This window comes from Cyanistes caeruleus, chromosome 10 (genome assembly GCF_971803275.1).
Source record: "Cyanistes caeruleus chromosome 10, bCyaCae1.hap1.1, whole genome shotgun sequence".
In the NCBI taxonomy this organism is placed as follows: Eukaryota; Metazoa; Chordata; class Aves; order Passeriformes; family Paridae; genus Cyanistes; species Cyanistes caeruleus.
In genome coordinates this window covers 9,198,548-9,220,765 of record NC_141710.1, presented here as the reverse complement: position 1 = coordinate 9,220,765, position 22,218 = coordinate 9,198,548, and the positions used below count along the sequence as shown (strand labels likewise).

Below are 22,218 nucleotides of genomic sequence, written 5' to 3'. Positions count from 1 at the left end.
CAGTTTTTTGTTTTTGGGTTTTTTTTCCCCGTCTACTGTAGAACAGCTTAGGAGCTGAGTAAGCTGTATCCTGAAAAAACACATTGCAGGAAATGGTATTTACCCTTTGATCTTTAGATCCTTCCTCTGCTGTGATATACAGTAACTTGTTTTGTCTTTGCTCAGTGAACAGACTTTCTCCATTTAGATTTATGGCAATGGCTCATTGCTGTTAGAGGAGGCTTTACTGCCTTTCATAAAATAAGGGAAAAAAGGCTGTGTTTTCCATATATCTTGCAACTTTCCATACTGTCTGGAGACCAAGGAATTTTGAAGTATATATTTGTTTGATTGCAAGGTATTCATTGCACCGGATTGGCTGCTACTGTCCTGATTTTAAAGTGTCCCTCCATGCACAGCCCCATTAAACTCAAAAGAAGCCTTTGTAGAATAACTTGGCTATATCAAAGTAAAAGTTTGTGGCACTTATCCCAGAGTAAGAGTATTTATATATGAAGTTAAATGCTTGGAGAGCAAGGTAGTATCCACTGAGGCTGCATATTCACCTCCAGGTGTATTGCACTGAATTCCTTCTATGGACAGCCAGGGATGCTATTCACTACCTGCGAGGGGATCAGAATCTGGACTGCATATATTATTGCATGATGATAAAGAGGAAGAGCTGAAACCAGTGTGGGGAATTACTACATGCCTCTAGCACATACTTGAAGCCTTTCTATTTAACTGTAAGAGAGTTCCACTTCCCATTTCTCTATGCACATTCCACTGAATCCTTCTGGGGTGCTGTCAGGATAGGATTTGCTTTCTCTGCCTTTGCTCTGTTTCTTTAAACTCCACCTGCCTTTTGTTATGTTGGAGACATGCACTGATTTAACTGAGTTACAGCCTCAGTCTCCTCCTGGTAGGGTCCAAATTGTATCCCAAACTGCCTCTGTTGCCTTGGAAATGCCAGGTCAGTATGCTGAGGTACTTGACTGTTGGCAGTGGCCTTATGGACACCAAAGCTGTCTCTCTGTAATGTCTCTCTTATGTGTTAGTGTTTGAAACGTGTATGTGAGAACCTCCCAGGAACTCAAGGGATAAGGACCTTCAACAGTAAAGTGGGAATTGGTAGGGGAAGCATAGTTTGCCTTCACCTCTTTTTCAACCCTTACTAACAACTTAAAATTAACAGAAAAATGAAAATCCAGAGTGTAAAATTGCAGAAGGAGAAATCAAAAATTTTTAGTGAAGCTTGTGGAAAAGTTCTATAACTTTCATCTGTATACAGTTAAAAGCCTTTGTATTTGTTATATTTAAGGACTTTTAGACACTTACTATGGTAGTGTTTTTGGAATATAAAGGATATAACAATGAAGGGAATACTTTTTTTAGATTTTTTTTGCTCAAACTGACTATTATAAAAGCTGTAGGTAAGCATGTTTGAGAATTTTCTACTGGTTTATTATTTTATAATGTCACTCAATAATACAATGGATGAAATTTTATTTCTGATCCAGAATTATATTCATATGTAAATATAACCTTTGTACTGAAAGAAACAAGTAACAAATAAGTAAAAATGTCTTTCCATAAACTTTCCATGTTTTGATTGTTTTATGTGCTAGCCCTGATGATCTTTAATCTCCAAGATCTGCAGTCATGCAACTGCTTTCATTTTTAATAACTTACACTTGAATTTTTCTAAGGAAAAAAAAGGCTCTTTATACAGCTGTATGCTTTCATGAGGAATTAATGACTTGATAAACATTAGACTGTTATTGTTTATGCAAATGCAGTCAGCTCCCTGAAAAGAAGGCCAGGTCGCATAGTGTGTGCATGATTTAATGCAAGAAAGGGAAAATATTTTTTTTAGGAAAACAATGAGTAGGATCCATAGCAGAAACACCAGTAATTTCATACATGGAAAAATTCTGCTTTCTTAGAGGACTCCCTGCTCCTCAATCACAGTTCCCTTTTCTCTTGGCAAAGGATGGCAAAGAACCAAGTCCAAGTAGTTGAGTGAAGGTTTCTGTAGCTGTTCATTGGTCTCTAATCAATTAACAAATTATGTCTATTAAAAGATACTAAAATAACAGTAAAAGCTAATAGAAATGGCTATGCCTTGGCCACTGAAGTTATTTTGTTTTCAAAGACTTGCCTGATAGACACCATTTATTTGGTGTGGGGATCTTAAGAAAGCAAGAAAGAACAGTTTTAGCCACGAGGCAGTAAAGAATTTAATGTGCAACAATTTTGTTGATTGCCTGTGGAAGGATAGATAATAGAGCCATTTTTTTCCTAGGAGTTCAGGAGATGATTCTGAAGTTCACATTTTCAGGAATGTCTTTATGAGGAGTCTTTATACTTTTTATGATAGAAACAAAATGACAGCCAAGGATTGCAAATAGATTCCTTGAGGTTGTTTGTAAAAACCTCAACCAGGGCCCCAGTTTTTGGTATAGGTTTTATTTATGTGGGCTGCTGTTTGGGGACATGGAGTGCAGAGTTCTGTGCCCTACAAATTATTACTTGCCAAGTTTCAAATGTTGCTTTTTTAGCTCTAAATGCCTAAGTGTTTGTGTAGCACAGGTGTACATTTTAACATTTTGCACCCAGTAGTTAATGGACACCTGGGAAAGCGCTGACTTCAAGCTGCTGGAGGTTGCATAGTGTGTATTGCCTTCAGAATGCTATTTGGTCCAAGGGTCAAAACCTGTCAGTTCTGTCTGGCCTGGTGGAACTAGGGAAGAACTGCTGTCTGGGGACAGGTGAAGCTGTGGGAATATAGGGGTAGGTGCCTTTGGGATTCCTCAGCCTGGTTTACTGCTGCGAGATCTCCCAGGGCAGTAGCAGGAGGGTGAAGGTGGAAGCAGGCACAGAGCAATAACATCAGCAGCATCTTTGCTTCTTATCAAACAGGGATGTTCTCTGTTTTCACTGTGACTTTGCCAGCCTCAGGAAGCCACTGTCTGCTTTGTGGATACAGCTGGCTGTAGCTGATATTAGGAGATGCTGCCATCTCAATCTGGGATTTACAGTTTTTATAGAGCCAGGACTGGGGTTATCCCAGAATGGGTTGGGTTGGAAGGGACCATAGCAGGTCACCTGATCCAATCACCCTGCTCAAATAGGGTTATTCTTGAGCCCATGGCACAGGATTTCATCCAGACAGTTCTGGAATGTGTCCAGTGAGGGAGTCCTCGGTCCTCTGTTTCTCTTTACACAGACCTTGCAATAGAAATTATCCTATAATGAGCTGAGTTACTAAATGAGTCTAGCATCAATTGCTGTAGTAATTAATAGGCCTAACTAGAGTGGATAGTTCTCTTGTATATTATAGAAATGGAATAGGTTGGTCTGCAGTCTTGTACCAGCAAAAGGATTTTAACTTTGACCTAGAACAGGTTGTCAGGAGTTGACTTTAAAATGTAACATGAAGCTTAAACCAACTGAAAGTTTGCTGATGACTTCAGTGGGTCTTGCCAAAGAGATCCATATCTTCTTTCACTGGTGCCAATGACAGTTCCCATTGTGTGGGAGAAAGCCAGAATGGTCCTCCAGCATGAAGAATGCTTAAGCAATAGGGACATTAATTTAGTCATGCTTTTTTTTGGCTGTGTGATAGTAAAACTTCTTTTCAGACAATTCCAGTTATTGTTGTCATCTTCTGCTTTGAAAATAAGCAACATATGAAGCAGCTTGAAGTATCAAATATACACAGAAATTGTTTCCCAAGAAAGCAGCCTGAAGTTTTGATTATGGATGTGACTGAGGAGCAGTATGGTTGAAAAGTCAAACTTGTAATTTTTAGAGGGGAGAGGTCCCAGGACGTGTGATTATTTTTTTTTTTGGTCATGGTTGGCAATGTTGATAACCTGCATAGATCTATGTTCTTTTACAGAAGCTTTTATGTTGGAGTGCAGGATCAAGCATCATACAATGATGCAGAATACTCAACTTTTGACTAATCTGAAAACTAATAAATATGTTAATGGGTAGGAATTGATGTGGAGGAAAATACAGTTTTATGTGACCACGGCCATTTTGATTTAAAAGATCCACAGAGTAGAGAAGCTTGCACTAGACTGTTGCAGAACAATTGTTGAGGGTTTTCTGCTTGTCATATTGAATTACATGTAGTGTTTTATAGAGTAGTCCCTGTTTAGGCCTCCAAACCCAGAATAATATTTTACTGAAATTAAATATTCTGTAGTAGATGTATGTCTAACAATAAATAATCACCAACAGCCTGAAGTATTTACAGAGGTATAGCTGTAAAATGTCAACAAGATGTTGTAAGTGCACTTGCCAGAAATTATGCATGAAAAATGTCTTAAATCCTGGCTTTGAAGATGGGATCTAAATTACGAAAAAAAAAAAGCACAAGTTAAAAAGCCCTATCTCTCCTGTCTTTTTGTTTTCTATGTGCTTTTTACATTTTCTCACATATGGTTCATAAATAATAGGTTTGAGGCTGTGCTTCCATTGTATCAATGCTGGACATCTAAAATGCTTCCTACTGACCCATGTTTCTTAAACTCAGCATATTTATGGCTGGATTCCACCAATTTTAGCTGAGATGCCAAAAAAAGTCTAGTCACAGCAGGACTGAGTTTAGCACTGGCGAATTTTCCTGGCTTCCTGGCCACTCACTAATTTACTGTGGACATGAGCTCTATGCTGAAGCTCACACTGATGAATTTCTGCAGCTCTCCTTGATCATGCACGGTAAAATATTGGTACGATAGCCTGCACTACAATGATGCTGCTGTAAGGGCATAAACAGAATAGTTATACAGTTTCAGACTAAAGGTTCACCTTACCTACTTACTGTCTGCAGCAGTGACCAGAAGTGGATGCCTAAAGAATTTATGAATAGGGCAGGTACATGGGAGTACTTTGCCCAAACACTCTTTACAGCTTTTCAGTAGCTTGCAGCTCAGAGATGATCAAAGCTGAGATGGTTTCTACTATTTAATTACCTTTTGGGCTTTCTCTTTCATTGAGTTGTACAGTCCGTCCTCAAACTTACGTTTGGTATCTGCTGTATCCTTTGTCAAGGTACTCATGTTTTGGGTCCTCATTAGTCCAACACATGACTAATGTTTCTTTAGACGGAGAAAACTTGGTATGAAATAGATTCATGCTTAATATTGCTTTGTATATTTCTGGTCTCCTCAACTATGATTTATTTGCACATGAATTATACCTGTGATCAGTTAATGATGTTCAAATATATATGATACATTCATAAATGTGTTTTTTCTTCCTGTTCTACTACATTCCATTGGCCAATAGAAAACAATGAAAATAAATAGAAAACAAATGCAACTTAATTTTCCTAGTTGTTCTGTAGTCTCTTGATACAGGATGGCCAGAGTGTTTTCACTTTTCTGTTTGAGGGAAATTATGGTTGATATGTTAAATGACAATTCAAAAAAAGTGAAACATTTGTAATTGCTGAATGAAAGTACCTGAAGACGTGTCTGGTAGTAGTTGGAATGATGTAATGGGAGAGAGGAGAATTTGTGCCTAACCAGAGCTCAAAATAAGCTTGAGCAAGCTGAATTTTTTTCACATCTGCAAGTGAGTGAGATTATTATTCTTGTTGTAAATCATGGGAGAGAGCCAAGAAACCTATTGCTGCTGTCAAAACCAATTGTGTGTGTTATTGTGGCCACTGTATTGGCAAAGTAAATATATTTACACATATAATGGAGAATATGATTATGAGTCAGCATCAGGAGAACTATGTCAAGAATTTCTCAGCACAACTTTTTATTCAGTGCTTTTGTGTTGGTATTTGTAGCCATTTCTTACAACTCTGGCTTCCCTTTATTTTTTGCATGCCTACTATATATCATTACTCTATAATTTTAAAAATCAATGTGAACAGTATCCAATAATCAAATACCAGTTCTGTGCTTCCAATGAAAAAATCTGTGATAAAATGTCCACAGGTCAGTTTGTTTTTTTGCATTGCCAGAGTTTATTCCTGACTATATTCCTCAAAGCCGTTGAGGTATCAGAGCACAGAATTCCACTTGCACACAAGAAACTGTCCTGAAGAGTTATCACCTGTATAAATGTGAAAACAATTAAAAGAGAAGAATGTTCCCTAGGTTTTATGTTGGAGCTATTAGTTCATGCCTGGTTAAGCACTGGAGCACGGAATCAGAGAATGGTTTCTGTTGGAAGGAGCCTTAAAGACCACGTGGTTTCAGTCTCCCTGCCATGGACAGGGACCTTTCACAAGGACAGGTTGCTCAAAGCCCCATCCAACCCAGCCTAGGACATGTATTAATAATTAGGTGGTATTAAAGGATTTCTGGGATCTATTAAAATTTCTCACTCCCAATATATTTTCTATAAGCAATTAATCCACAACTATTGAGATTCTTCTAGAGCGCTAAGAATATTTCTAGGTGCTGATTAGCTCCAAATTGCTGCTCTGATGGGATGGTCTGGGTTGTTTTTCTGCTGCTGGATGCCTTTCTTTATGCTATTCCCTGATGAGCTGTGTAGAAGGGTTGCAGCAAATTCTGGGATGCAGAATGTAGTGAAATGGAAGGTATTTTTGCAGTGGCTCCATGACAGGTTTGACTGTGTGCCTGAAGCTTGGCTGACTCTGTGGGCTTGAGCTATGAACTCCATGAGAAATGAATGCTGGGGGAGAAACAAAAATCATAAAAAATGTTGTATACTGGGGGAAGAACAATGGGTAAAAGGCTTATCTGTCATATCACAGCACTGAATATTTTGAATGTCATCTGCATTAGTCTTGCAGAGTACTGAGCATTATGAAATCTGGAGGTATTTTCTTCTGCAATATCGGAAGTACAAAGGTCATCTTGAGTGCACATCAACTTGAATGTGTCGAGAGTGGCATAACACGAGCTAAGCACTTAAATATGCAAATTGCTAAGATGAGCTCAGTTTGACGTGCTGTTTTCCAGGTGCAGTTCAGGTTGACAGGATGTTTCCTTGGGTGGGTGAGATCATGGTTGAGATTTTCCACTTTATTCCCTTTAGGTGTGGGAAGGGGCAAGGGACATGAATAAAGGGGCCACAGACACCTAAAGTCTGATTAGGGAAGGGTTTTTCTAGTACCAGCAGTGTGAAATGCCTGTTTAAACATTCATAGAACAGCTTCATAGCAGACACTGGAGCATTCACCTGAAAGTTGTAGATTCTAATCTATTCAGGCAGTAGAGGTTGTTTCACATATGGGTTCAAGACTGACTAATGTGCAGTCTCATGAAAAAGATGGGGGAAGTAACAATATCATGGCAATATGACCAGTATTTCCAAAAACTTGCTGAAAAATAAATTCTCAAAAGTCTGTCCCTCTATATATATATATAGACAAGGTCTTTAAGACTAATTTGTTTTACTTGAGTACTGAATTTAGTTTGCAATGCTGAAATATGCTATCAAGTAATTGTCTAAAAGTTGAATTTAACTTTTAAAAGATTTTAATTCCCACCGCTCTTTTTCTTCTATGTGTCAAAAGAGGCCTCTATTTGAAAGGTGAGAATCAATCAAGGAGCAGATCAAATACTAGTTTCCTTTTCTGCTTTGTTTTTGTATGCTGTAAGGAATTGCCTTCCAAACTGCAGCATATAAACATGGTAGAGATGACTGTTCCTCAAGGATTCAATATAATACAGAATATATATATGTATATATAAAGGTAATACATAACACATTGAGCATGGGCTGGTTTTGCACTTGTGGACTTTATGCCTTGCTAAATGATGGAAGGTGCCAGGAGTGCTCAGACTGCTGTGGAATTCACACAAGGTGCTTTTCCAAACTGGCTGCTTCACTGGACTGGTAGACAGAGACTAACAAGGATTTTTTTTCTACTACAGTAAGAGTATCTATAATTGAAACTTCTCTCCCATCCCCATACAGCCACTATGTCATGGTAGCCTCCATTTAAGTCATTAAAAAAATTAATGGTATATATAAATGTTGTTTATAAAATCTTTGTTGGCTCAAAGACATGGTGCCAAAACAATTGCTGCAGATGTATTAGGTGACTGAAGCTGTAGTTCATTTACAATATTATGTCCCTTCACTTCTCTGTGTGGCCTTGGAAGTGAGCCCACTCTACTTTGAGGGGCGCCCTTGGTAGATTCTTCACTTATTCTGGTTCTATATATTCACTCAGATCTATTATGAGAGAGAATTGAAAGCAATGTAGATATTTAAGAGATGAAACATAACATGGAATTTACTGATTAGGCCCCTGTAATTACAGTTTATGCAGGAAGAACCACTCCCAGGAGACTCCTGTAGATAAGCAGCAGGGAATGATGGTGCCTTTCTACTGCATTGCTGAAATGTGGTTTTCCCCTAGATGCTTCTAGCTTTCAAATGGAGACTCTGGAGGCTTTCTGCCCTGGATACTGCATGGCAGCTCCAGGGGGCTCCTATTATCTGTCTGTTAGCAACTCTTTCCATTCCTGCAGTTCCCAAAGCTCCCTGCCTTACGAAGGGGCCCTGCTGTCATGGTGGGTGGCAGTTTGGCATTTCCCAAGGGCCTGTTTGGTCCCATGACTTTACCTGGGGTTGGTCTTGGTTTTTACCATTTTGACATGAGTGCCTCAAGTGAATTAATGCCCACGTGCAGACCAGCTAATGTACAACTTTGACAGAAAATGACTGTGCTCATTACTCTGAAGTGTGGTGTGCCAATCTTACCTGGGGAAAATGTCTTTAATAAATCTTTGTCTTTATTAATAACCCTGAAATCTGTGTAAAATTGTAAGGTGAAATTAAATCAGAGGTGAAATCCTGATTCTTTGTGTTGATTTTTCCAGTGGTACATCAGCTGTGAAACCAATGGGGACTGTAACAGGGACCTGCCTGCCAGTGAGTAGGGGCTTCTCTGCTTAACCTTCTTACAGGGAGGAAGAGACAGGGATAATGGAAAATCCCAAGTCATTATATCTTCACATAGGTCTTAGAATAGGTCTTGATTAATTAAAAAAAAAAAAAATCCATAATGAATTTTTTGCTGTTAGGTGATCTGTTGTTGTGATAGATCACATTTTACTGCTTACTCTGGGCTAAGGATGCTAAAGATCCAAAAGTGGAAAATGCAAGAGTATTCCAGAATCTTTTTTGCTAGTGCTTAATCTCTAGGCTTGATCTTTTTTGTTTCAAAAGTTACAATTTTGTCAAAAGAGTAAATTTGTTGGGGGGTATTATCAGATTCCTGTTCATCTTTGCCTGTATAATAATTCTGTACAAGGATCCTTTTTTCCACCATTTTTTGAGACTCCTTTAATTTGACAGACAGGTAACTCTAGTGCCACCCTGTCCATATTACAGCTGCTGGCTAAATCTTCTCTTCCTCCTCCCCTTACCTAATGAACATTTTTTGTATTCTTCCATCACAAAATCAATTACACTTTGCTGTGGCTTTGCAAGAAAAATTTAATTTGTGAACTGATTTTTCACTGAACCAAAGGGAAAACAGCTGGGCTTATTTCATTTGGAATGACCTGCATATTGGGGGCAGTGGGGTTTAGCTTTTCACCTGTAAGTGTTGTTTGGCTTGCAGAAGCTGGAAGCCTTGTACAAAATCAGTGCTCATGCAGCAATAATTAAACCATCCAGCTGTTCTATAGCTTTGAATTTCCCCCTCCTTCCAGGAAATTGAAAATTCATTTTGTAAAGGCTTGAATGTGTAAGCTTGGGTCTTTAACTGAAGTGGTTGAAGTATATTTAGTTACTGCTATGATCAGTACAGTGTTTTGTTCTAATTTTTTGCTTGTTGGAGACAGTTTAGTTAGCCATGTGTTTGTGTTAGGCCTTGAAGCTGGAGTAGGACTGTGTAACTAGTAGTGCTAGTTCCTTTGTTCCTGATGATCCCAGCAGCTTCTCTGAGGAAGAAGATATTGGCATACAGAACTTTTGTTCTGCTGCTATAATGGCTGTGTCTGCCCAGCTGTTTGTGGAAAGTAAGAACAAAACCCTTCTGAGCATGACGGCCTCTGTCAAGAATGAGTTTTCAGTTGTCTGAAAGGAAGTATGAATTTGGTTATAAAGGAAGTTTCCAGTGATGTAGATGTTAAATATAATCTCTATGAACATCTTCCTATGTCCATTTAATTAAGCTAGATGCATTCCTGTGAACAGATTGGATGCAGATCTGGTTGTGAGGAGCATGGCAGATGAAGCAAGGCTGCTGTGACAGGTGCCTGAGGTGTAATGTGTGAGGAAGCATATGCTTCTTCTGACATGGATCTGTTCTCACCTTCTCACCTGTTTGGTTCCCTGGGTGTGCTAATGGGAGTGGAATTGATGAAAGTTTCCTTATTTGTGCCCTAGTTTAAAAAGTGGAGATTTGTTTCTACAGTTGGTGGGGGAACCTCACTTGCAACACTGGTCTTCACTGGGATTGAGGGGTTTTCTTTGTGATGAATCCACTCTTCTGGAATCAGACAAATGAATCACATGGAAAGGAAGCTGTGGCTGTTCACAGCTTATTTTAATTGAACTTTGCTGCATAACCATGCTGTGAGCAAAAGTAGAAATTGTGAGCTAATTTTGGACTTCAATTTCTTTTTTATCGAGGACTATATATAGACTTGAGAGTTGTCATTTAGTGCATTAGTACATGGCATTTCAGCTGTAGTGCACTTCTGTCTAGATCCACGTGTTCTTTTCTGTTCTAGTAAGTTTCTGTTCTGTTTATTTTCCTTTTTCCTTTGTGTAGTTTTATGCCAGGTATTTAACTCATGATATTTCTATGCAGGTTGGCCCTGCACTATCCTGGTTCTGTATTTTTACATACAACAATTTGCCCTTGAAAAATGCAATTTTAAAACATCTTGTGCTCAAGTAGCCTTCTACTTAACATGATTGCTGAAAAGTAACATCAATCTGCAGCATTTCCACTACACATACAGCAACAGAGAAATCTATTTGCTTTTGTAGTGGTTCCTGCCTCTCTTATTTGTTGCCAGAAATAAATCAACAGTTGGTGTTGGGCCATCTGATGCTCACTGTGCATTGCAGGCCATGTATCTGGCCTTTTCTTTTAAACTAGCAGTCCAAAATATTTGTACTTCAATGCTAATTGCACATTCATCATAGTTTAACTTGTGGCTTTTTGGTTAAGTGAATTCTGCTGCCAGGGTTGAGACTTGTGCTTTTACTGCTTAGCTTAGTAAAGGTTCAAGGGAGGTGAGGTAGCTTACAGTGAGATGAGCTAGTGCAATCAGATGTAGTATTTTGGACTACTTGAAATCATTCCTAGTGACCTGTGATCGAAACCCCATGTCACCCTTTTTTGGTTGGTCCCAGAAATTAATTTAGAGCAGGAGAATCTTACAGATTAGAATTTTGGTGAACTTGTAATACATGTTTGAATGTAAAATGTGATCAAAGATTCTCTAACAGAAAAAAGCCTGTGGAATCCACACTTATAATTGAAGGACAAGTTAAGGAATATTCTAGGAAAATATAATTAACTTAAAACTTAGGTAGAGGAAGCCTTCAAAAATAAAATGAAAATTTTAAGTGCATTAAAATTGAAACTCATTTGAGTTTTATGGAAGAAAACCAAAAATGGTATTTTGCATTTCAAAAGCCAATAAAATGAAAATTCTCTTTATAGAAGCTCAGAGGGCTCTAAGATAGGACTTGCAATACCATGCATGCCATACTATTAAAATTAAAACATTGATGATCACATTCCCTCTACCTGTACTCTGGTAATAGTAATGTCTATTAAAATGGCTTGAGCAATGTGTACAGTTAAGGCTGAAATACACAGCCCAATATACCCAAATTCTTGGTTCCTGTGGATGAAAATCTGTTAGTGCTACTGTTGTTCACCTCTATCCAGTAAAATGTGATGTTATTCCTGGAAGGGGAGGTATTGGAATAGATCTGAATGCCAACAGGCCAATGATTTAGGCAGTCTGATTTTACTTCCTAGAAGTACTGAGCTTTGGAACTTCTACTCTTTTTTTTTTTTTAAACATTTGGACTTTCTTATACCCATACTTTTCCTCCCCTTTCTGGCAGCAGTGCTGCAACTGGTGAAAACTCTCTCCTGTATGGTTTCCAATGCTATCAGCTCTTGGGAATGGGGTGAATCCCAGTTCTGTTGTTTCACTTGATTCCAGTGGGCAGGGATTTGGCTGGGGTTTGGATGTGTCTCTGCTAACAGCTGTAGTCTTCAGCTACATACAGTGTCTGTTTAGTCAGACCCTTTATGATTTCTGTAGGTTCCCTCAGAAACTAAACCGTATTCAAGTTGAAAATGTCATTGCAGGCTTTGGAGGAAATTCCTTCAGTTCTCTCTTCGGGTTTGTCTCCAGTGCTGCTGAGGGATGAGTGCAAGTGAGCATCTATGTGTTCCCCATCTCCCTTGTGTTGTGTGCTTGGAACAGCCAGCAGCAGCAGCTCTGGGACTGCCTGTCTGGCTATAGTTTATTGCCTGGTGGGCTCAGCTATGGCATGGCATGGGCAGCTCTCCATGTGCCTGCCCAGCGTGGGTAATCCCGCTCTGCCCCTGCAGTTGAGGGAGCTGGGTTAGGGGCTTGGTTGGGGCTTGTGATATTTTTCCCCTGTTCCATGGTGGAGAGCTTTGATCTGCTTCATTAGAATATTGGAAAATGTCATGACTGCCCTTTCTACTTGAGTTGAAAGTTTTCCCTTTCCTACTAAAAAGTTAACTCAAAATATTTTTATTTGCAACGTCATGGTTTGTCAGCCAGGCCTTTTGGTTTTGTGTGAAAGGCTGCCTGGGACACCAGCAGGCATATATTGTACACCTTCAGATCATTGTACATTGTGGGTTAATTTAAGAGCCTCACTGTGTTAACATATTTCTATACGGAGAGGATAAAAATGCCTCTGAATTGCCTTTGAGTCACTCAGCCTGTGTCACTAGAGAAGGATTTCCCTCCTCTGTTTATTGTGACTCCACTGCTGGCTTGGGAGCCTTAGTTTGGTGCACAACACCTCTCTGGAGTCCTTCAGAGGTGGGAAAATGTGCACTTGTGGTGAGTGTGGGTCATTGACCAGAGCAGACTGAACTGGAAAGCCTACCAAAGGAGCATTGAGAGGCAGTGTGGTGACTGTGGTGGGAAACCTGATAGGACTACAAAAAAGGGATTTTTCTGCTGGGAAATACAACATTTATCAGGTATTTTAAAAATAAGGATTATTTTAGTGGATGAGCAACTAGAATTCAGATGCTAGATGCTATCCCATAGGGAAAGGTTTTTTATCTTAGATTTTAGAGTAACAAAATATAAGCTATTTGCTAACAACAATAGCTAAGGGAAAGAATTATGTTTAGGCTTGTTCTGACTTTTTAAAAAGCAAGTTTGGTGAACTGTGCCTCCCTGTGACCCCTTAGTCATGGGACTGGAATCTCTCTGCACTGCTCCCCCTGTGTCTTACAATCCAGCCATGGAAAGGAGATATTTAACTATAAATGGGATTTAAAAAAATGAATGGCTATAAAATGACACTGACTGGTTTTGAAATTTTGCCAATAATGGCACTTCAAGTAGCCATAATCTTGCTTCTGTTGGTGTCTGTTGTGCATCCTGCAGGTCCTGGGAGCACTCTTTGGGGGTGATGATACAGTAGCACTGTAGTTGTTTTAACAAGTAGCTGTCCAGGCACAGAGGAGCAGGTGCAAGCTGCCAGGATTTTGGTACCTGATGCAGAGGGAAGGTGTCTTGTGAGAGCAAGTTTCTTGAATGCTCCCCTGTTCAGTTGCACCATCATGCTTGGTATGGTCTATTCTGTCCTAAAATATCCATAAAAAAATATCCCCTCTTATTCCACTAATGTTGCTTCTGAAGTTGTGCCCAGAAGTTTGAGAATTACAGCTTTAGTTTCATACTAGGTCAACTAATGTGTTCATTAGAAAAATCAGAATTGGTTCACATTAAATTATCCTTAGACTGTTCTAATCCAGGAAGTGGTTGCAGTTGAAGTAAAACAAGTCAGGACTGGAGTGCTGATTAGAGAGCCAGCTCAGATGGTGTGAGATACTGCTAATGTGTCCTTCCATCCTTAGGAATTGTGGACTTCTGGATGAAATCCTGGGATATGATATAGGATACCTGGGCTCAGCTTGTTCTGTGCTTGCTTGAGCATGGGAATGTGAACTTGGATTTCCTGTGACAACTGTGATGGTTTCAACCAGTGGCAAACTGGGTTTTTTTTAAAATCCCCTGACTGCTGTAACTTCCATCCCTCTCTCCCTCCCCCCAATCCAGCAAAAATTCCTAATCCCAAATCAATAAATAATTTTATATGTAGGAAAAGGGGTAGGGTCTCTTGAGCTGAAGCAAATTTTTCGTCTTGCATGACATTTAGGATAAATGAAGTTTTGGGACTGATGTGAAATACTTCTGGCTCTTCATCCGGTGAGCCATGACATCAATTATTCACACTGGGGTTTTCATTTGTGCTGTGTTAGAAGGCAGACATTTTATGTTAACTTTTGGCTTCTGAGAACTGTGGACAAGAATGGAGTCTACCTGATCTGTCTCTGGCAGAGACCAGGAGTAATTTATACATGGTAAAATGCCATAGGAGAGATAAGTGCCACCCTTTCCCAACCTGTCTGTGCCGTGCCTGTCAGTAGATGTTGGTATGGGCTGACTGAAGTTCGAGTGGGGGTCTTTCCTTTATGTTTGTGCACAAGAGAGCAGTGAACAGCCCTGTAAGAGCAGGCACTTCAGAAGACATGAATGGCCCCTGGGAATGGTAGTAGTGCATCCATCAAGTTCCCAAGGTGAAAGTAGCAAAGGAGGAGGAAACACTTGAAAAACTTGGCAGTTGCAGCAGTCAGAGGGCAGCTGAGTTTTACTTCTTGAAGTGTATTTAAATTATATCCAGAAAGCCTTTCCGTCACCCTGGTAGTTTTGTATATTTGGAGGAAAATTTGCTCATATTTTAATCAATTTTAGACTCCCTTTTGTGTCCTTAGAAAGCTGATGTATGGTTTCAGAGCAACTAAAAAAAAAATAGGGTATTTTCTTTAATGTGTGTGTGAGATTAATTACTTGAATTTCAGATTTTTCTCCAGATCTGAACAGTTTTCCAGAACTCATTTTGGTCAGGTGGCAAGTCCTACTGCTCATGCAGTTTTTCTTGCTGAATCCTATGATGTGACCTATGTCCTATTATATGTACAGAACAGGCAGAGCTCTGCTGCTGTATTTTATAAACCTTTCTTGTTCAGCTCCTCAGATGGGCTAGGAAAGTGCCTGTTAATATGGTGATCTGATTCCCATGCCTCCTTACCTCAGTACATTTCCAGCAGCTCTGTAGCAAGCAGGAAACTTTAGCTGTGTACAGCCTTCCTGTCAAGGGGCCACCGAGGGGGGATGCCAAAGGCATTTTCTCTGCTTTCCATGTGAATGCAGGGTCTCTTACTGAATTCCACAGCAGTCCTGTGTGTTATTCTCCATGAAATTGCTGAATTACGGGTCTGACAAAACAGACTTCCATCTGTGACTGTGTGTTGAGAAGCTGGATGATGTACTGGATACTGTAACATAGGAAACACCCCTATAAATGGGCTTACTGAGATGGTGAGAACATAGCAAACACTGCCTTTTTTTTTTTTTTCTTGATGTTTGACACTTAACTTTGCCATTCTAGATGCAGTTTTTTATCTAATCCACTGAAGTTTGCTGGAAGTCATTAAGTTGAATGTTTGTGATAGGTTTCTCAGTGATCAGCCCTGCTGAATTTTCCATGATACATATGATGGATTTTTATGCAATTCCCATGAATAATTTTCCAGTTAGCATGTGTTTTTGTTGTGTTTATCTACATGCTTGGAAAGTTATGCATAATTTATAATTGTTATACTAAGAGAAGCTTAGTAGGCTTTGAAAAAGGGTTAAGCATTTATAGGTATAATAAGATAACCTAGAGTTAAGTTAGGAAGGATTAAAAACATGAGATATAAATCCCTATGCCTCAGAGTATAATTGATGGACTTTAAAGGAGAATTTCCTTATGGGTAAATTAGTCTGTAATTGCCCCCATAGGGACTCCCTCCTTAAACATCTGATACTGGTGTCAGTCAATACCATGCTTGATGGACCTTCAAACTAATTCAGGATGGCAACTCTCACAGTAACTAGCACAGTACTGTGGTGTATATCATGTTCCTTCCTGTCAGGGTAAACCAATATTAACTGTTTTGCAGTAGTGTGCTATGCATTGCAGCTCATGTGATTTATCACAGTATGTAATAAATAGTAAATGTAATTGCTGGTACTATGTATTGGCTCTTTGATTTGTACTTTAGTGAAGTGAAGTCTCTCTCCTACAGTGGAATTAATTGATGTATTTCAGAAGAAAACTCTTTCTATTTTAGTGTTTTAAGCAGTAGTAAAGGGGCTCTGAGTCCTAACCACCTGTGGAGACAGTGAAAAGACAAACTAAGGACATCATTCCTGTTGTTCCCACTCTCACTCATATGAAGCTTCTGTGAATTTTGTGACAGAAAGGGCCTCAGGCAGAAAAGCAAGTTAAATATGTAGGTAGGCAGGGACTGAACACCTCACGCACCTCTGAGGCATTTTGGAATTGTTGGAGAAGGGGAATCACAGGTCTGAGGCTCCATGGATTAGACCCAAGCTGCTTCTCAGGAGACTTGTCTAACTCCAGAAGAGTGACAGTGGCAGCTGAGTAAAATATTTAGAGAACAGAAGAGTTTTTCCTTTGTGTTCACTGATCTAAGAAGTCATCTGCTAGAAGCTCCTCTTGCTTCTTTTGAGAAATGACTGTCAGTGTGGAAAACCCGTTGCCTTTTGGAAATGTGATATTAATGAGAGTTATGGTACTGCACTGGAGGTACTCACTCATAAGTAATAAATCCTCAGATTTGATGTGCATTAATGGCAAACCAAAAAAACCAACCACTCACACCAACCGAAAGAAAAGAAATCACTCAAACTTTCCCTGCCTACAGATTCAGGTCCCCATACAGTACATGGAGTCATCTTATTGCTGGAGTTTTGACTAATTTTCATGCTAACTGTGTATTGCTCATTTGGGAGTCCAAGTCTCTCTCTGTGGGCTGAGAGCCCTGTTAAATGTGAATCTGCAGGGGCTGTGTGCCCAGATTCAACAATGATGTAAAGAATGAGAGTAGAAGACTCACCCTAGTAAGAGTCTGGGTTGAGACAGCTAAGTACAAACACTGCTCCTAAAAATGTTCTGATTTCACACTAAATAGCTCCCTTCTTTGCTCTGTGGGAGTAATTCAAGAGACCTTTGGATTCATCCTCAGAAGAGATAATTATATAAATAAAAACACTGTAGTGGAATGAGTCAGTTGAAATGAAGAGAATGGGTGTATCTACAGCTGGTCTGGTACTTCATGCTTTTGCTCCATTTCCTCCATTTCTCTGCTTCCATCAATCATGACTGTTTCATATAAGTTGTTGAAGATGAGCTTCAAAGTTAATACACCTAGGCTGCTCCTACTAATGAGCATTTGGTATTTGACAAGGAAGAACATGAAGCTGAACATCAAACTGGATTGCTACATCTCCCCTATAAAGCCACAGTCACCTGGTAGCAATGCCAGAGTTATGGGCTACAACCATCTCTAGGTTCCACTGTCCCTGTTCTGTGTAGAACTGGCATTGGCCAAGCAAAACTTTAAAACTGATGTAACATCTAAAATTTGGGTAAAAGTGGTGAAAGAAGAGTTTTTTGGAGTGTCCTTGAACTATAATCTTGGCAATTTGGGGCAAGAATGGAGCCCCCTCTCAAATACTCATTGCCTGTCTTGACTAGCCTGCAGGTCTAGCAAATGAGAGCAGGCCTCTACACAACTCATCTTGCCACAGTAAATAAGTCAGTGCATTAGAATGCAACAATGATACAAACATCTGCTGACAGATAGGAGAATCTTATCCTTCCTACAGGGGAAGCCAAGAAAATTGGAGCAACGGTCTCTAGGCAAATTTTCTTGAAAAAAACCTGTTTGTGCTACCTTTCCCCTTTGCCCTCGTGCATTAAAAAAATCATAAAATATGGAAGGTGTTAAGGGTTATTGAGCACTGTGGGTTTTAGTCATTTACCACAGGTGTTGCTGTAACTGTGATTGATGGTGTGAAGTCAGACTGTTCAATGGCCATCAGGCTCTGGCTTTGTGGAGAGAGGGTCTTGTGCTACTGCTCTGGGTTGCAACACAAATCATATTGTTTGACTTAGGGATGTTGTATTTTTCTCTTATATTGCTCTGGGCTCACATTTGGTTTTGACTGTACTTGTATCTTCCCTGTTTTGCTTTTCAGAGACCTGTACTGGGCAGTTACTGTATGACTGCACTTCAGAAGCCAAAGGGAGGTGGGATGCAGTTTGTCACTGCCTGTGAGGACTGGAGCACCTACAGGAGCCAGTGCCTTGGGAGATGGTGAGGGAAAGGATGTATGGACTCGTGCATTCTGTTTGTCTGCCAAGGGATGTATGGATTGTTCTGATTAAGATTGGGAGAACTGACCTGTGTTATATTTGAGTGGTGTTGGTTTCTCAGGCTGTGTTCATCAGCTTGTCAGCCTGACAAATGGTCATCTGCCAGACAGTTCTAAATTCTCCTGGACTTGCTGTTCTTTTCATACTTATGTACCTATGGAAGACCCTATGGTCTGGTTGTCTTGAAATTTCCCACTGATTCCATTGGTAAAATAGGATCAAACTTTGTCTTGACTGAAGTGCTAAGTCTTTAAGAAATAAATACAATAGCTATATTAGCACGTTTGGGGCAACAAAATGTTGAAAATAAGCTCAATTATTTAGTGTCTGGTAGCTTTCACATCTGGCACCTAAACAGTTCCTTTGGCTGCAGTCATATTTTTAGTAGATACGAAAGCTGTCTTGGATGTAGTCAGTGATTTTGAGCAGATTATTTAGGGTTTGACATGGTAACAATGGTGTCAGGCAGAGCTTTAATCTTATTTCTGATATGAAAATCCCCCAGTGGCCTCTGTAGTGAGCACCAGTGAAAAGGCTATCATTTTCTTCTGCTTCAGTGTTATCTTAAATACTCTGACTGTGATCATCTCGTGACCTTGCCAAGTATTTGAGGAGAATTCCTGCTTCCAGTATTTCACTGGAGGAATAAAAACCCTAAAGCAAACCAAAATCAGCTTCCATTAGTTGATATGCATGTACCATATAGCTTCTCAAAGCAGGCCCTCAGTGTAGCATGTTAGCCTGTGTGTTGTTTTCTACAGGTCAAAATGTCTTTTGAGGAATCTTTTTACTTCTGCATTAAGATGGGTTTAATTCCTCGACCCAACTGGTTTTAGTCTTTTTTTAAGATCTTTGTTGCAGGTTATTTATTCTGAGTCCTATCATGTTTTATCTATTCTAGCTTGTGTTTTCTGCAAACAAGTTAAGTGTCTGTTTTGTCGTTTTTTTTTTAAAAGCTGAACTTGTTGCATGTCCTTTTATTTGTATCTTTGTTTTTCCATAGTTGATTATCCCTTTTGTCATCCAGCATGGATAATTCCAGAGCCCACAGGAAACTGCCTTCCCCAGGCCTCTGCATTCCCCTCGTCTGGGGCATTACATGAGCACTAGGAAAGGGTGAATTTGGTACCTGATGTGGGTGAATACTCAACTCACTAAGTATCTAGGTGGGAATTTATGCAGCATCAAACCTGCTGTGCTCTCGATTAAAACAGTGTTTTCTGGTTAGGACAGTCTGGCCTAGAGCCTTAAAAAGAAAGATGTGATAAGGTTCAAGTATTTACTTTTCACAGGGTAGATTAGTACTTTTTAAAGTGGGATACTTTACCAATATAATAAAGGAAACTCATACACAGGCTGCTAGATTTTGATGAGAATGTAAATTGACTTGTTCTGCTTGGTGGAAAAGCCCCCTGACCCAAAACATGTCATTCCATCTGTCAGCATGTAAGCACCAGAAGAAAAGGAAAATGAATTCTGTGACTAGAGGAGTTCCTTTTGGAATTGTTTATATAGCACCTGATCTGTATCCTGGTTTAAAAGATTAACAGTTTTTTACTTTACATCAGACATAAATAATTTCTTAAGTCAAAAGCAGGTAAATAAAATGTTATGTAAAACTGTACCATGATTCTACTTTTACTCCTATTCTGTTAATCATCAAAGAAAGGCTGAATAACAAAATGGTGTTACACTTGGATTCATCATACACCACTGTCTTGCTTGAAGGCATCTTTCAATGCAACTAATATGGACCAGCTTTATGGTGCTCTTTCCAGTGTTTTGCTGATGATGTTCAGTGTTGATTGTTTACCTGATGTATCCTACCACTTGTTCCAGGGATTTTATTCATTTTAAATGCATGGAAAAAATCAGGAAAAAAAGACCACTTAAGAAATACTTCAAATATATTCTACTGCATTTAGCAAAAACATTGAACAAACACTTGGATAAAATATCACCTCTATTATGGATACTTTCTTTTTACAGAAATGAGATAATTTAAATTTATTATTTGTAAAATGTATAAACATTTTTCTTGGATTTTTTTTTTGGTGACAAACTTCCACAAAAGAAAAAAACGTGTTCAGTTCTGGTGCAGCTTCTCAACACAGCTGAATCTCAATGTGCATGATTTCCTCTGTTAATTCCTGTTATTGCACAAAAATAGTAATCTAAAATGGTTTTACTTAACCACTTTGTACAAACATTTATCTTGGTGGGATTTTGTCCTGCAGATTATGTAATATCACAGGCATTCATGGCCCTTTACAGGACAAACATGGTGTCATTCTGTCCTTGGAGGCTAAACCCCAGTATTTATCTGAACTGTGCTGGAATAATGAACACAGGTATAGCTCACTTTTGAGAAGAATAGAATACCAGCTGTGGCCATGAGATTTACAGCTTAATCCTGCCATCTTTTTACAGTTAAACCCCAGTTTAAATCAGAGTACATCTTCTAAATGATTGTTTGGAAGGAGATTCAGGCTTGAATTACCAAGCTACAAGCCTAGAAGTATGTGAGTGAGTAGATTGTGCAGGTTCTTAGCTTGTGTTCAGCACTAGGCTAAAATACTCTGTCATTTTGCAACCTTGGCAGGGCTTTTCTTTTGGCCTGCCTGCAGCTACCTGGAATTCTGTAAATTTTTCTTACAAGCCCTACAGGATGCATCTTCAGATATACTTCAGGATAGCACTTCTGTGTGGAGGCGTTGTTTAAAAACTTCATTGGATTTTGACAGTTGTTTAGTGGCTTCCAGTAGAAGCATTGATGTGTCCTTACACTTTTCTTAACTCAGTATCACAATTTTAGCAGCACCTGGCAGAGAGACATTATGAAAACAGAATTCAAGGGAGGAAGTGTAACTGCTGGTTTAACAGGTGGTTCTAAGTGGAAAAACATGTAGCTCTAATCTATGTTCATATCCCATAAGATGTGCAGCAAGGACATGTTATTGAAGTTGGATGGAGGGATTCTACTGTTGTCTCTAAAGAGATCTGGACAAAACTTTTATTCCAGAGCTTTTTAAACAGTTACAGGAGGTTCTGTTACTTGTTATATCTCTTTCAAAGACTTGACGCATCTCATCTTATTCCAAGGCATAATACACTCATTCAACAACATCCCTTTACAAATGAATAAAAAGGTTCACTGGGTATTTGTGGAAAGTGTTCTAGTTTAAAGGGCTTTCATGGTCAGTTCTGATATTCCTTTAGTTTTTCTCTTAATTCATCAAGCTGGCAGCATTTCTGAAATACAATCACATGCTTTTCTGAAGAATGTTCTCAACTGTTTCTAAAACCTGATTGCATTTAAGTATATCCATGTGAATGTATGAGCATTCATTGAAAATTTTATACCCTCATGTTGCTAAGACTTCTTTCCTCCAATGAATTAACTTCAGAATTTGCCTGGATAACTTCATAGGTTATATTCAGGGAACTTTGATTTAAAATCTTAGACTAAGCTAGGAATTTGAAAGTAATCTGTACAGTAGCAATGCTTCTCTTGTTGCATGCTTAACATTTACTTTTTCTGTGGCTTGTGCAGGTTTTTGCTATTCAGTGAAGCATGTTGAGCATGCTAAAGGTTAACCCCAGGAATAAATGTGTTGCTGAATAAGGGAGATGATCTGAACTGCTGCCAGAATTTTGTAATTTGCAAATCCACCCTTTACCTGTGGTGCAGATTTTATCATATGATAGAACTAAAAATATCTCCCTCAGAAGGGAATATCT

At 39.2% G+C, this 22,218-nt stretch overlaps 1 protein-coding gene across 1 annotated transcript in view; it reads left to right on the top strand.

The window, feature by feature from the left end:
- The window catches only part of LOC111933541 (uncharacterized), a 234,127-nt gene that overhangs the window by 85,245 nt on the left and 126,664 nt on the right, over window positions 1-22,218 (top strand). The window contains exon 15 of the mRNA XM_086844843.1: window positions 18,300-18,418. The gene's annotated coding sequence lies outside the window, so the exon portion shown is untranslated. The remainder of the gene's footprint in view (window positions 1-18,299; window positions 18,419-22,218) is intronic.